This window comes from Synchiropus splendidus, unplaced genomic scaffold (genome assembly GCF_027744825.2).
Source record: "Synchiropus splendidus isolate RoL2022-P1 unplaced genomic scaffold, RoL_Sspl_1.0 HiC_scaffold_45, whole genome shotgun sequence".
Taxonomy (NCBI): Eukaryota; Metazoa; Chordata; class Actinopteri; order Syngnathiformes; family Callionymidae; genus Synchiropus; species Synchiropus splendidus.
This window is the reverse complement of record NW_026527079.1, coordinates 262501-265000: the sequence shown is the minus strand read 5'-3', so window position 1 is coordinate 265000 and position 2500 is coordinate 262501.

Here is a 2500-nt window from a genome sequence, read left to right as displayed (position 1 = left end):
CACTCTGGTTCTCCCACCCAGAGAGCCTCCGGGGCGGCCCCAGGACCTCCTGCCCGGCTCCGGAGACCCTCCCCGGGCCTGAGGGACCGGCTGGACCCGGGAGGGACCGGGTCTTCTCGGACCTCCGGGGGTCAGGGGGGGGGGGCACTCGGTCGCCTGGCCTGCCCGACCGAGGCGTGCGGCAGGCCGGGCAAAGAGCACCGTGATTCGCACCCTTGAGCCCCAGTGAAACCCCTGGAAGACATAAGCCCGACCCCACCGGGGCTCGACTTGGTACAATTTTCGGGCGACCTAATTTTTTGTCACTCAAAGGGTTTGGGCGCCTAATTTTTTGTCACAGCTCCGGCACCTAATATTTTGTCACTCTGGGTCTCCGACCCAGAGAGCCTCCGGGACCGCCCCAGGACCCCCTGCCCGGCTCCGGGGACCCTCCCCGGGCCTGAGGGACCGGCTGGACCCGGGAGGGTCCGGGTCTTCTCGGACCTCCGGGGGTCAGGAGGGGCACTCGGTCGCCTGGCCTGCCCGACCGAGGCTTGCGGCTGGCCGGGCAAAGAGCACCGTGATTCGCACCCTTGAGCTCCAGTGAAACCCCTGGAAGACATAAGCCCGACCCCACCGGGGCTCGACTTGGTACAATTTTCGCGCGACCTAATTTTTTGTCACTCAAAGGGTTTGGGCGCCTAATTTTTTGTCACAGCTCCGGCACCTAATATTTTGTCACTCTGGTTCTCCGACCCAGAGAGCCTCCGGGGCGGCCCCAGGACCCCCTGCCCGGCTCCGGGGACCCTCCCCGGGCCTGAGGGACCGGCTGGACCGGGGAGGGACCGGGTCTTCTCGGACCTCCGGGGGTCAGGGGGGGGGCACTCGGTCGCCTGGCCTGCCCGACCGAGGCGTGCGGCTGGCCGGGCAAAGAGCACCGTGATTCGCACCCTTGAGCTCCAGTGAAACCCCTGGAAGACGTAAGCCCGACCCCACCGGGGCTCGACTTGGTACAATTTTGGCGCGACCTAATTTTTTGTCACTCAAAGGGTTTGGGCGCCTAATTTTTTGTCACAGCTCCGGCACCTAATATTTTGTCACTCTGGTTCTCCGACCCAGAGAGCCCCCGGGACCGCCCCAGGACCCCCTGCCCGCCTCCGGGGACCCTCCCCGGGCCTGAGGGACCGGCTGGACCGGGGAGGGACCGGGTCTTCTCGGACCTCCGGGGGTCAGGGGGGGGCACTCGGTCGCCTGGCCTGCCCGACCGAGGCGTGCGGCTGGCCGGGCAAAGAGCACCGTGATTCGCACCCTTGAGCTCCAGTGAAACCCCTGGAAGACATAAGCCCGACCCCACCGGGGCTCGACTTGGTACAATTTTCGCGCGACCTAATTTTTTGTCACTCAAAGGGTTTGGGCGCCTAATTTTTTGTCACAGCTCCGGCACCTAATATTTTGTCACTCTGGTTCCCCGACCCAGAGAGCCTCCGGGGCGGCCCCAGGACCCCCTGCCCGGCTCCGGGGACCCTCCCCGGGCCTGAGGGACCGGCTGGACCCGGGAGGGACCGGGTCTTCTCGGACCTCCGGGGGTCAGGGGGGGCACTCGGTCGCCTGGCCTGCCCGACCGAGGCGTGCGGCTGGCCGGGCAAAGAGCACCGTGATTCGCACCCTTGAGCTCCAGTGAAACCCCTGGAAGACGTAAGCCCGACCCCACCGGGGCTCGACTTGGTACAATTTTGGCGCGACCTAATTTTTTGTCACTCAAAGGGTTTGGGCGCCTAATTTTTTGTCACAGCTCCGGCACCTAATATTTTGTCACTCTGGTTCTCCGACCCAGAGAGCCCCCGGGACCGCCCCAGGACCCCCTGCCCGCCTCCGGGGACCCTCCCCGGGCCTGAGGGACCGGCTGGACCGGGGAGGGACCGGGTCTTCTCGGACCTCCGGGGGTCAGGGGGGGGCACTCGGTCGCCTGGCCTGCCCGACCGAGGCGTGCGGCTGGCCGGGCAAAGAGCACCGTGATTCGCACCCTTGAGCTCCAGTGAAACCCCTGGAAGACATAAGCCCGACCCCACCGGGGCTCGACTTGGTACAATTTTCGCGCGACCTAATTTTTTGTCACTCAAAGGGTTTGGGCGCCTAATTTTTTGTCACAGCTCCGGCACCTAATATTTTGTCACTCTGGTTCCCCGACCCAGAGAGCCTCCGGGGCGGCCCCAGGACCCCCTGCCCGGCTCCGGGGACCCTCCCCGGGCCTGAGGGACCGGCTGGACCCGGGAGGGACCGGGTCTTCTCGGACCTCCGGGGGTCAGGGGGGGCACTCGGTCGCCTGGCCTGCCCGACCGAGGCGTGCGGCAGGCCGGGCAAAGAGCACCGTGATTCGCACCCTTGAGCTCCAGTGAAACCCCTGGAAGACATAAGCCCGACCCCACCGGGGCTCGACTTGGTACAATTTTGGCGCGACCTAATTTTTTGTCACTCAAAGGGTTTGGGCGCCTAATTTTTTGTCACTCAAAGGGTTTGGGCG